The sequence below is a fragment of the Periplaneta americana genome, chromosome 7 (genome assembly GCF_040183065.1).
Source record: "Periplaneta americana isolate PAMFEO1 chromosome 7, P.americana_PAMFEO1_priV1, whole genome shotgun sequence".
NCBI lineage: Eukaryota > Metazoa > Arthropoda > Insecta > Blattodea > Blattidae > Periplaneta > Periplaneta americana.
This window is the reverse complement of record NC_091123.1, coordinates 168,637,706-168,651,204: the sequence shown is the minus strand read 5'-3', so window position 1 is coordinate 168,651,204 and position 13,499 is coordinate 168,637,706. Positions and strand designations below refer to the sequence as shown.

The window sequence follows — 13,499 nt, the reverse complement described above, 5'->3', positions numbered from 1 at the left end:
ACATTTCCTAAACCGAAAAAGAACCCAACAATTCCTAAAAACAGACGGCCTATTAGTCTGCTAAGTATTCCCGGAAAAATTTTAGAAAAAATCATTGCAAGACGTCTACTTCCTCTTCTTCAGACACCATCAAGAACTCATCACCAGCAGTTCGGTTTTAAGAAACATCATTCCACAGCTCATCAGTTAAAAATAATCACTACTCACATCAAAGATCATTTTCACACAGATCAGCAAAGAATGGCAGTTTTTCTCGACATCGCTCAAGCTTTTGATACAGTCTGGCACTCTGGTCTTCTCCATGAACTACAAGTACTCACCATAGACGACGGACTTATACATATAATTCACAGTTTGATAAAATGGAAAATGAACTTTCAGCAGTTCAAAATATTCACTCAGGAGTTCCACAAGGTTCCATAATTGCACCACAACTTTATTCTGTCTATGTTCACGACATGCCACGCTCTGCTAATTGTAAATTAGGATTATATGCAGACGATACTGTGTATTACACAAGTGACTTCAACATCAACAATGCCCACATCAAGTTACAAAAACAACTCAATGCTCTAGAAACGTGGCTTACAAATTGGAGAGTAAGAGTAAATATTGAAAAAACACAAGCTATCATATTCACCCATAGGAAACCTAAAAAACCAGATTGCCTTCGTCTCTTCTCAGAAAACATTGACTACAAGAATGAAGTTAAATATCTAGGAGTGATTCTCGACAAACGTCTGCGCTACAGTGAACATGTAGAATATGCAAGAAACAAAGCTCTGGCCAGATTTATTCACTTATACCCACTGATTAGATCCCCGTATCTCAACCTTCCCCTCAAAGTAAGGCTTTATACATCCGTCATAAGACCAGTGATGACATATGGTTGTGAAGTTTGGAATTCCGCTCATCCAAGAATCATCAGAAGACTACATGCGATCCAACGATCAGTCTGCTTAAAAGTCATTGGTGCTGACTACACCACATCAAATGCACAGCTCCAAGAGATGTTAGAGATTGAATCATTTTATGATTTCATCAAAAGAATTTCAAATAACTTTTCTCGAAAGTTGCTGTATCATCCTAACCCTCTCATTCGAGCTCTGGCTACCTCACGCGAAATTTGATTAATTAAATGCCTTCAGAAAAGAATAACTAAGTTGGAACTAAAAATCATTTTAATATCTGCTTATATTACTTTAAAGTAAAAGCCTTCTTTATATATAAGGCTGAAACTTATGTACAAATCAACATCATGACAATAAAAAAAAAAATTTTTACCAAGGCTTTTAATTTAAAACCACCATTCCACCGACATTCTTGCCGCCATAACTCTGCAGTACATGTAGTTAGAACAAAGCCGATGAGTGCGTTGAATACAGCTCGTCGAACTCTATCTTGAGTATAAAGGACAACTCTCTATCCCCGTGCATTTGGACGGGAGAGGCTGGCAAATTTTAAAAAAATGGGCATTTTGTCCTTCCAAAACCGAACTTCTCTACACAATTAGAACGGAGCAGCTCAGAGGCCCACCCTTTTAACTGTAGCATCCCTGCATGTTCACTAATAATCACTGCTACAATCGAGCAAATCCGTCGCACTTTTTTCTAGCCTTATTTTTTGGGTACCTAAAATATTTCGGTCTCTAATTCTGGAAATGATGGCCATAGCGAGGAACTGGATGCGGTCCTGTATTCCCCCTTGACATACTTCTTACACTGTAGCATCAAAATGGGAATCGCAAACACAAGCCGATTTTCGAAAAGAAAAAATGGAAACTCCTCCGCCGACATTCTTACCACCATAACTCCGCAGTACGTGTACTGAGAACAAAGCCGATGAGTGCGTTGAATACAGCTCGTCGAACTCTATCTTCAGTATAAAGGATAACTCTCTATCCCCGCGCGTTTGGACGGGAGAGGCTGGCAAAATTTCAAAAAATGGTCATTTTGACCTTCCAAAAGAGACTTTTTTCTACACAAGGAGAACGAAGCGGCTCAGAGGTCCGCCCTTTTAACTGTAGCATCCCCGCATCTTCCCTAATAATCACCGCTAAAATCCAGCAAATGCGTCGCACTTTTTTCTAGCCTTATTTTTTGGGTACCTAAAAGCTGGCTGTAAAATCATCATCATTACTATTATTATTATTATTATTATTATTATTATTATTATTATTACTATTATTATTATTATTATTATTACGTTTTATCCTAATTATTTTGTAATGAAATAGATATTAACATACTTCTAAATGTGATATAAGCCTAAATCTGCACTGTAAATATTTTGTAATAAAATAGATATTGACGTAATTTAAAGTATAATATAGGCGTAAGCCTACATCTAAGTACATATTTTCTGTCCAGTTTTTTCGAACAATGTCCTCCTTTTTGAAGCTTTGCGTCCTCTTTCTTATCGATGTGAATCTGGTCACCCTATCTATAAGCCTATCCACTTTAATATTTATTATTATTTTTGCATTGATGTCCTTTGAATTTATTAATTTTGGATAGTGGTGTCAGTGTTATAATTTATTTATCTTAGGTTATGGTATACCTATATATCAATTTGTTGTATTAGATTTATTTTATTATTTATTTTTATTATTATCAACGTATACCTGGAATTTGCAAGTGTAGCCTACTTATCCTAACAAAAAACAAGGAAAGAGTGTGCCGTCGTGGTGCCACGGTTTTGCCCTGTGGCAAAAAAAAAATCTTAATGTTAAATACTTACACTAAACAATTACAAACTAAACACTCCTAACTGAATGTCCATATTCTGCCAGCAAAGGGCTAATGGACACAAAGCTATAATTGTGTAATACAACTGACGACCACGACAAAGCGCGGAAGGGGCCTAATGGGAGGGCGGAGGGCTTAAAACTAACTTAAGACTATAAAAAAATAAGTTTCCACAGGGTATCACCGTGACTTAAGTCTAGAGCCCTATGCGATTACTATCGGTGCCGCAGCGGAGAACTACTACCGGTGACACAGTAATTGCCCAACCAATCTAGGGTCGGATTGGAAGGGCACACTTATGCCATGCTATGGCGTGCAGACCCACTACGGCTGCCGGGTTCAGGTTGACACGGACGGCACCAATACTCACTGTTTCAGATGAGAGGGTTGACTGGCACAGGATCAGAAGGGCAAACACAGCGGCAACTTCGCTCCACTTTTCGTTCGTGTACACAACACCAAGTTCATGAATGCCACTCGACTTGAGTACCGTCACAGTCTGCATCAGTGATGTAGCATTAGCTGAAAAGTTAATGACATTAAATATCAATAATTCAGCAATATCTTTATTACCTGTACTTTCAATCTAGTGCCAAGGAGTACCACTTCATAGCTTTTATCTACATCAGAACTAAGTACCACCACAGTCTAGTATATACAATCGCGAAGCTTGGGGTGATTTTATGAATTTCTCGCGATAGTTGCTAGCTGCTTGGAGCGCTGTGTGTACTAGGAACAATAGACTGTGTCACTGCCATCATGATCTAATACAGGCCGTAACCAATCACGAAGGGCGGCGTTTCAACCATATAAATTAATTGGAATGCATAAAAAGTAACATATATTTCTCTAAAATGTAGTGTAATTGCATTAATAAAATTGAAAACAATGATTAGGAGACACTTCAGACATAATTCCTTGCGAGTTAAGGTGTAATATTATTTTTGGTGTGAAAATTACGTTGTTCATATTTGTAATAGACCTACCTGCCGTTATTTCGATTAAATATTGCGAAATTCTTATACATTCATTTATGCACGATTCAATAATTTTCAGTTGCACAGCACGAATATTTAGATATGTTGAAATTATAGGTTATGTTTACTGTACCAGTTGCCCCTTTCTGTCTAATTTTAGTGGTCTCCAATGCCCTGCCATTCATATGGAAATATTATAGTTTATGTTTACTATATCTTATATTTCTAAATTCGCAATTATACATTATAATTAAGCATAATGTCATGTATGATACTCCGCACATTCAATTTGTCTGTATTTTAATACTACAATTGAGTACTGAATTATTGTATTTATCTCCTACCTAAGAGACGAAGTAACAATCGTACGTACACTAATTTCATAAGAGTGGTATGATAAATTTTCTGTCTTTATCAAGGAAGGTACATGTGCTATATTAAAATCACTATATAAATTATTTTTTATTAAACCTCAAAATAGCTTCCATTCTAAACTTAAAATGTTGATGCAAAAAGATTATGTTAACATGTAAAATTCTCTTCACATTAAAATAACACAGTTTTGTAATTATTTCTGCAACATATTATGCAACAAGAAGTAAACGGAACTTATGGACACATTACACTGAATAAAACTTAGCAATGATTCGCAATAAAGTTATAATAATTCACTGAGCTCCATACACTGAAATAGAAAACCCGAACATACATTACGGCCTGGTCTAGATCGAAAAGGCATTGACTGTGCTGTATTTCGCATTGTTGTGAAAAGTTGTGTAAACTGTGAAATGTTTGTTATCGGTTGTAATAACTGTAAATGGCTAAAATACAATAATTTGAATAATAATATGGGACAAGGAGACGTTTGTTGCACTATAAATTCTAAGAAAAAGAGGTCAGAGTTATCCTTCCGAAAGATCCAGGAAGGTGAGTTTATAAAATATAATATATACTTTATGAAAATAATATATAAACCTTATGTACTTCGTATTTCAATAGTGGAAGGAAGGTGTTAATTTTTCAAAAGAATACGATATCAAAAGCACAATACATTTTATCGTCTGCTAGGGAAGGAGTCTGTGATGAGGCGATTGTAGCGATCCTGGTGGCTAGCAACTATCTATGGATGCATATTTCAACTGTCTATGTTTGCATATTTAGTAAGTATTGAGCTTCATAACTGTATATACTAAACTGTGGTACCACTATTCTGATGCACTTGAATTGTTAGGGCAAACATCTAAAACTAAACAGTCTTTAACATTCTCCCCAACTGCGAATGGTTCCATTCTGTCAGCAATATATTTTGAAATGCATAGCTGGCATGAACCAGTTTTTGTGCTGCTCACTATCTTGTGCGATTTTTTTCAGTATTTTGCCTTTATGTAATTTCTAACAACTACTTTCTATCGTTCCCTCTAATAGATAACAGATCCTTATGTTGATTAGAATTACATTACACTAATCATTAAATTTATTAGTAAACGATCATTTAACGTGGCTAAATATTAACTCATGTTACTTCCGTAATTTATTACATGTTTATTTTATTAGAGTTGCAATAATTCTACAGAAATGACATTTCATAAATATTCGTAATACCTACAATTACACTTTTTCCATACATCTTGGTATGCTTCGTATTGATGTGTCGTCTGATGTTAAAATGTGCAATAAAGCAAACTGCTACACAACATATCAAACAAAACACTTTTTCATTTTGTTCAACACAAAAATAACCCAAGTCCCATTCCTTACTGAAAGATTATTTTCTGTCAGTGCCATACTCCTTAGGTAACCTAGTACATCACTGATTGCTTCAAAACTATGTAATATTATATAAACAGTACATGTAGCGGGGTGAGTTTGAGAGAGTGGTAAGAAGGGGTAACGGAGGGAAAATATTTTATGCACTCATTGAGTACCAGCTTGCAGTCGCTGGTCTGGCATCTCAGTTCTGAAAACAAGAAATGTCACGTTATTTTAATTTCTTTAATACAACTATGACCAAATAAAGAAATTACGTAAAATCTGAAGAAGGAATTCCGAACTGGCTATACCAACAGCTTTGCACTGAATGGGACTTAACGACAGCTTAAGCTTTAACTCTTTATTTTACTTCGGAATATTTATGATAGGAACTTTGTGTTAAATATTATTCACGTACCTTGTTAACATGTTTCGACTTATTTTCGGTCATCTTCGGAACTGGTCGTTGTTGGTCTTGGCGCCTCTTGTTTCCTGTGTGGGTGCGTTCGCAGTGTAGAGTCAAAGAGTGTGTGTGTTTTGAAATTGAGTTGTGTGTTGAGAATATCGTTGGGGTGTGTTTTCGTGTGTCTGTATATTTCATATTGTTCTAGTGTGTTGAGTTTCTGGCTTTTTGGTTGGATGTGCAGTATTTCCATGTCTGTGTTGATGTCTCTGTAGGTGTGGTTGGCATTTGTGATGTGTTCTGCATATGTGGAGGTGTTTTGTAATTTTGTTATGGCTGTGATGTGTTCTTTGTAACGTGTTTGAAATGATCTGCCTGTCTGTCCTATGTAGAAGTTGCTGCAGGTGTTACATTTGAGTTTGTATACGCCTGTGTGGTTGTATTTGTTTGTTTGTGTGTTGAGATGTTTTTGTAGAGTGTTATTTGTTCTGTATGCGATGATGTAGTTCAATTTCTTGAATGAGGTTGCAATTTTATGTGTGTTTTTCTTTCGTATGTTAGTGTGATGTATTTTTTGTGTTCTTGAATAATATTTAACACAAGAAAGTTCCTATCATAAATATTCCGAAGTGATATAGTGTTAAAAGTTGTGTAATCAAGATGTAACTTTATTTTATTCCACTTTTCTTTTTACATCTATGAAATAATATTGAATTCCTTAACTTCTGCATTATACAGAAGCTTCCAATGAAGAATATGCATCATATTTCAAAGCAGTCCTTCGCAAATTGATTTTCATAATATATTACATAAGATTTTCTCAGTTTTTTCTGAAATTCTTGCTCGAAATTTATACCTGGCTCGAAGGACAAAAGCATTCTTAACATTTCATCACAACATTCAACTTCATAATATTCACTGCAAAGTTAAGCTTGCTGTTCATACTAAGACGAGTTTTTACGAAGACAAATTCCCTGATGAGTACCTACGTGAATCAATATTTATCACAATTTCACAGAAAACTCTATTAAAAAAAAACTTACAATCAGTGCATTTGGAATCTCAACGCTGAGCAATCAGATGACATCATGATGTTCTGAATTTCAGCAATGACGTCATTGATGCTCCAGAGCTGTAGCAGAACTTGCATCAGCATGCAGAGGTGGTGGCAGTATCCATCAGTGAATGTGATGAGTTCTTGTGAAGGACTGGAATTGGCAGACAAACGACATTGTACTCTCTTGTGCCCTGCTGTGTTTGTAATGAACACAACATAAAAGAATATGTTAATGGCTTATGAACAAACATGTCAACGGACCAGTTATTACTACTGGTTCAAGAAATAAATTGTTTGTGCTCTCTTTTCTTTGAGTGAAATGACACTATGAACATTTCGCTACATCTTCCTACCATAGCACATACAACAACTCCTACTCCTATGATAGCCTTTGAACCTTCCAAAAGTTTTGTTACGCCTACTATTTTGTTGCAGCATGACGTCCACAGGTCCAGTGACGTTCGGAATACGGTACAGACTTATTCTACAATATCTAATCAATATGTTTTTTCCTACCATACCCCATCCACATGTAATCCTAACTTGCAACAACATGCCCGTTTTCCTTCAATGTTTATCAAACTCAAACTCCTATGTTTCATTTTCATAATATGCTTCATCATCTCGTTTTTCTTAACATGCCTTACAAGCATTTTCTCCTAAAATGACAAATGAAACTTATTCTATAATGCCCAATTGATATGTTTTTCCCTACCATACCTCTTCAGCATGCATTCCTAAGTTGCCACAGCAGGACCTTTTTCCTACAATGTTTTATCAAGCTCTAACTATTGTCCTTATTTTCATAATATGTCTCATCAGCACGTTTTTCTTAACATGCGTCACAAGCATTTTCTCCTAATGTGACAAATTATATTTAACCTACAATCTATAGGTTTTTTCCCTACCATACCTATTCAGTGTGTATTCCTAACTTGCCTCAACAGGACCTTTTTTCTACTATAACACAGGCATTGCAAAACGTCACAAATTCATGAGGCAATATAAATACTACCCGCTACACACAAAGTGAAGACAAGGAGTGGGGAGCATCGGTCGCAGTAAGCTAGACAGCAGAGGCGGTTTGTGATCGCCACTACCTTCCGTGTTCATAACTAAGAGAAAGAATGAACGCATATGTTTTTAGGATTATAACTTACTATTTTTATCTGCATTACCAGTATATTATTTTTTTTATTACAATATTTCCATTCGGTAAGATCTCAAAATTAGAGGTTGCCTCATAAGTAGCTAATTGTGCACGAAGGCTGACATCTGTTAAGCATGTCCTTATTTTTTATTTAAGTATGTTTAATTTAAAAAAAAACTGTACACAAATATACGTAGAACCAAACATAGCTGCGACTGTGGCACAAATGATCTAAGACATGGATATTTAGAGTCAATATTTTTAAATACTGTAGGCCGCATCTAAACCAACAGAATCCTTATGCTGGCTTTTCACAACAGTGTCAGCAACCTCACATTGTAAGTCTGGTTGTAGCTTCAGAATGGGTGCGTTAAAACAATCTGCAAATAGAGAGCTATCATTTTCCATTTGGTCGACCTGGTTGGCAAGTTGGTATAGCGCTGGCCTTCTATGCCCAAGGTTGCGGGTTCGATCCCGGGCCAGGTCGATGGCATTTAAGTGTGCTTAAATGTAACAGGCTCATGTCAGTAGATTTACTGGCATGTAAAAGAACTCCTGCGGGACAAAATTCCGGCACATCCGGCGATGCTGATATAACCACTGCAGTTGCGAGCGTCGTTAAATAAAACATAACATAACATTTTCCATTTGTTTAAAATCATAAAATTTTCTCTAAATTCTGAAAGTAATGCTTCTTCCAGGATGTTGCAGTATTTATCTATTCTTGAAAAAGAAACATTTGAAAGTGACTTCAGAGCAGCGGCGGGTTTCGCTAATATTTTACCAGAACACAGCATGGCAGTAGTAATTCCAGCTGAATTAAGATCAAGACAAGTTATAGCAAATGACGAACATTTTTCCTTTTATATTAATTTTACTATTCATTACGACTAAGATGGTGATGCCCGCTTGCTATACTGTAGATAGTACAAATAATTCGTACTGAAAAATAACAGGTATAGTCGACATCAGCAGCCTGCAGTGTCTATGGGAGAGGAGTCAGCTACATCACTCTACTCCCTGGTAACCATGACAACAGCAGTTCAACCAATAAGATAGCTGGTTAGCAGAGTGTTTAAACTTGACTAGAACATGTAAGGGGAGCCGAATTTGGAGACGTCCTACCCACCGCTGACAACTGTACTGCTTACAGTATCAGCTGTATTGGGAAGCTCTCTCTCTTCCTCTCTTCTTGGTTTTAGAAATTCAAGTCACGTGCTGTTAGTTTTCTCTCCCTGTGTAGAAAAAACTTATGTTGTTAGATTTATCTCTTGTTTGCAGGTGTTCCTGTTATTTTTTTCTTTTGTGTTACGAGATTTAATCATTAATACAGTATTTTAAATATATCGAAAGTTTAGAAACAAATCCAGATTTGTCTCTAGCTTCTTCTAGTAGCAGTTGTTCAGTATGTTGTGACCTAATTGATCGGTTTGAGAAGAAAGAGGATTGTAGAGTTGATTTGTTGTAAAATTAGACTATGTAATAGGTTCGAATCAATTTTGTTGCTATCTCGTTACTCTTGAAATATTGCTTTTCTTGTTCGTTTTATGTAGCAAAGAGTAACGTTCTTAAATTCATTATGACCTAAAAATACCTAATTCGTAGGTTAGGACTTAAAATGTCCTAAAGAGAGGCAATGTTTACCAAGCCGTTGTAATATATTAACAGTATGTTGTTTATTTTTTTTTTCCCCCCGTAAAATCATATAAATTCCTAAACAAAAGATTTAAAATCCTAAAACATAAATTGAAAACCTAATTTTAGTTTCTTAAAACCTATAAATTCTGTGCTTAGTGATGAGGTACATCACAGGCCTCATATTTTTATATTCTCATCAGTCACGTCTTGGCCTCCTCAACTTTCAAACCTATCGTCCACTACTGCTTCAGACAAGAAAATTGATGAAACTCATTTTCTTTCAATTGCACTTTCCAAAACATTTATCATCATGGAAAAAGATTTCACCGCGTCATACATGTCAACTATGTTCTGACCACGTCCTTGAAGTGGGCAGTTTAGTTTGGTCAGCTGTTCAGAAACAGGCCTCTCTGTTATGAATGCCAACTCACTATTCAGACAGTAGCCTGCTGGATAGCAGAATGAGCCACTGCTGACAACACTAGAGGAAGGGGTTCAGCACGGAGAGGGGTGTTGTCATGTGGAACTTAAGTCAGAATTCAGGCGCTGTTTCACGAAACAAAATTGTGCGATACCTGCTATAACAAATCAACATCTTTGGGATATGTCGTGTTTTCTCGGCCATGTATAGCAAATGTTCCCGCTGTTTCTCTCGGCCGACCAGGGACAAGTCCTCCCACTACTGCAACTGCTTGCATACCACTTCACTAGTGGGAAGAAACTGTGTGATAATGAAGGAAAGACAATCTACAGTTTAAGGAAATGGTGTGCAAGTGGCAAAGGAAATTGAAAAGAAAAAGGATGTAGAGGGGTGGGGGGGGAGGGATGAGAGAAGAACATACTTCTATAAATAATGTGTAAACAGAACAAATGAAAATAATGAAGTGATGTAAGAATTAAGAGACGTCAGGGTTAAGGTTTTGGAGATTTGTGAAGGCAAGGAAAGAAGAAGAGGGGGGGGGGGGTTAAGGAAGTAAAGAAGAAATTGAAATGTACTGCAAAGTGAAAAAACAGTGAAGAGTTATTAATGGTAAATTATGTGAGTGAAAAAGAAAACGTAGAAAGAAATGTAAAAAGAAATGAATACGAGAAAAAGGTAGGAGTAGAAGTAGTAAATACAGTGGCATCAAAAACTTTTCCCTTACATTTTTATTGTACCTTGTTTTTGACTATACCATGCAGGCTTTGCTTAATCGTAACTTTTAGTTGCCATGGTAATATTTTACACTGCAAGGTACAATCAGGACACAGTTAAAAATGCAACGAAAAAGTTTTTGAAAAAAATAAAATATGGTTTATTTAACGACGTTCGCAACTGCAGAGGTTATATCAGTGTCACCGGTGTGCCAGAATTTTGTCCCGCAGGAGTTCTTTTACATGCCAGTATTAAATCTACTGAAATGACTCTGTCGCATTTAAACACACTTAAATGCAATCGACCTGGACCGGGATCGAATCCGCAATCTCGAACACAGAAGACCAGTGCTATACCGACTACACTACCGAGGCCCACAAAAAAATTTTTGATGTCACTTTATAAAGGGAGAGTATAAGTTATATATATATATATATATATATATATATATATATATATATATCCCATAAATATATATAGGCCTATTAGAAGTAGTAGTAGAGATAGCCTCTACGATACAAAGGAAGTTTCCGAAAACCTTCAACATCGGAACCGCTCAGCATAAAAGAAATGCTTATAAAACCGTATTTTTTCTTTATTTTTAAAGCTAGAAAAATTATAGTATTAAGGGCTAAACTAGTGCTGAAGTAGTTTCCTTCGTACTCTTACTCCGCTATACACCTTGCATATATGAATGTGCGACAGGGTAGGTTTGGTTAGTTTATATGCCTTGCATATACTATCAACTGCATTTCCGTAAAAAAGAAACCTATAAATTCAACAATTTTCACTTCCGAAATCACTAGAACTACCTCCGCGCTAGTACTACCAAAGTAAGTTTGCGAAAACCTTCGACAACATTGGAATGACGCTCAGCATAAAAAAAATGCTCACAAAAAAGTAATTTTCTTTATTTTTAACTGACAGTCTTTGTATATAATTACCTAAAATAGCGCTAAACTAGTGCTAAAGTAGTTTCCTCCGTACTCGTACTCCGCTATTTTGGAATAGACACCGACGTACTTAAACTGCCAACATAGAAAACAAAAAATCACACTCAATCGCTTTCACCTTCATCTTGATGGGATAATAAAAGCCTAAACTAACCTAACCTAAGTGCGTCGGTATCTATTCCAAAATCGGCGGAATCCGCTTTTCTTCAGTGTAATAATGTGGTGGAATTCTATATATAATATTTTACAGCGAACGGGAAGATGATTACTCTCCAGTTCACGAATATTTTATCGTTTTTAACCTCTTTTACCAACTTTAAGACTTACAAGACCTAAGCGGAGTTAAAAGAAAAATTACGTTAAAACATATTTATTAACACATTTCTCGGTTTCATGATGAAATTTATAAGGAGGTGCCGGAACGCCGCACTGCTCGACATGAGACATGCTAAAGAAGCCTTTAGTCTGTACAACAAATATTACTTCACCTATTTCCTAGTTTTCAAATTCTGCGTCAACAGAGCCTTGATGGCAGATATATCATCAATCTTGTCACAAAAACATTAATTTTTACATTTATTACATACCTGCAAAACTAACGCCGCCACATCTTCATAAAACGCCAATGTAGCCAACATAACAATGCAGTGTTGCCAGGTTTTTACGAAAGAAAATCCCTCAGATGGGCTGAAAAATCCCCCAAATTTAGAAAATAAATCCCTCTTGGGGTGTATGGTCTAAACTCCAAAATGTTCATTTTAAAAACTAAATAAATAATAAATTAGAACAAGACAATGCTCCTAATGAGTATCACAGTGCAACAGAGTACTCACTCTCGGATCGGCATTTTATTGATGATCCTCTTCACGTTCTTCTTCTTCTTCCTCTTCTTCAGCAACCGGCAGCCCAGCTATTTTGTTCTCTCTTTAATCCTTGCTGTAGGCTACATATTTTCATTGGACAGTTACAACATTTCGTCGGTGATTGGATAGTTGTAACACTTTTTGTTCATGTTGCTCATGTCAAGTCACCCGCACTAGAGACGACACTGTTTTTGCTGATAGTTTATTTCTTTTCTTCGTTTTTATGTCGCTTGGGGCTATTAACTGTCTGCCCCGGCAGGCTCTGGGGCTATTCCCTGTCTGCCCAAGCAGGCTCTGGGGCTATTCCCTGTCTGCCCCGGCAGGCTTGGGGCTATTCCCTGTCTGCCCCGGCAGGCTCTGCGGCTATTCCCTGTCTGCCCCGGCAGGCTCTGGGGCTATTCCCTGTCTGCCTGGCAGGCTTCGGGCTATTCCCCTACTGCCCCGGCAGCCTCTGGGGCTATTCCCTGTCTGCCCCGGCAGGCTTGGGTCTATTCCCTGTCTGCTCAGGCGGGCTTGGGACTATTCCCTGTCTGCCCCGGCAGGCTCTGGGGCTATTCCCTGTCTGCCCCAGCAGGCTCTGAGGCTATTCCCTGTCTGCCCCGACAGGCTTGGGGCTATTCCCTGTCAGCCCGGGCAGACTTGGGGCTATTCCCTGTCTGCCCCGGCAGGCTCTGGGGCTATTCCCTGTCTGCCCCAGCAAGCTCTGAGGCTATTCCCTGTCTGCCCGGACAGGATTGGGGCTATTCCCTGTCAGCCCCGGCAGGCTTGGGGCTATTCCCTGTCTGCCCCAGCAGGCTTGGGGCTATTCCCTGTCTGCCCCGGCAGGC

The 13,499-nt window shown here is 37.4% G+C and overlaps 1 long non-coding RNA gene across 2 annotated transcripts; it reads right to left on the bottom strand.

Moving 5' to 3' along the window:
- Positions 1-2,900: 2,900 nt before the first annotated feature.
- Positions 2,901-12,497, bottom strand: LOC138702751 (uncharacterized). Of its 2 annotated transcripts, none has more exons than XR_011332896.1 (3): positions 12,397-12,497; positions 6,920-7,084; positions 2,901-3,269 (listed from the first exon to the last, which is right to left on the bottom strand). It is a non-coding gene; the product is annotated as an uncharacterized lncRNA (long non-coding RNA). The 2 variants fall into 2 exon arrangements; XR_011332895.1 differs by lacking the exon at positions 12,397-12,497 and adding an exon at positions 10,297-10,439.
- Between the last annotated feature and the right edge of the window lie 1,002 nt (positions 12,498-13,499).